Raw genomic sequence first — 499 nt, 5'->3', positions numbered from 1 at the left:
CCGGCCACGCGCGTGTGTGTGCGCGCGCCGGGACCCGCCCACTGGGCCCCGCTCTGGTCTGGGCAGTTCCCGCAGGCTGGCCGACAGGCATCTGTAGGAGAAAGGCCACGCGGCCGCGGTGTTGCGAAAGCGTGGGTACGTTGCCCGAAGGTCTCGCGCTCCACAGTCCCCTGGGGGCCAGATCGGAAAGAGGCAACCCTTCCAGGAACAAGGAGGTCCGAGGCCTGCCTTCGCTAGGAGGCTCCCGGAGCCGGCGCGCAGTATCCTTGCCTGGGCTAGCCAGCCCTTCTGGCCTTCCACCCGGCCTCGCCTTCCTCCTTCTCCTCTTCCGCCCCAGCCGTGTTCCTGCGGAGAGTTAGCGCTCCCTCCACCCGCCCCTCGGCGCCCCCCGCCCACCCCACCCCACCCCACCCCACCTCATCCCACCCCAGCCCTCAGAAATGATCTAGCTGCCTCTCCGGTGCTTACGGCGGGAGTTGGATCAGTGTTTTCCTGCAAC

This window comes from Aethalodelphis obliquidens, unplaced genomic scaffold (assembly GCF_003676395.1).
Source record: "Aethalodelphis obliquidens isolate GAN/ISIS:26980383/991018 unplaced genomic scaffold, ASM367639v1 scaffold2370, whole genome shotgun sequence".
Lineage (NCBI taxonomy): Eukaryota > Metazoa > Chordata > Mammalia > Artiodactyla > Delphinidae > Aethalodelphis > Aethalodelphis obliquidens.
Note: the sequence above shows the minus strand (reverse complement) of the source record.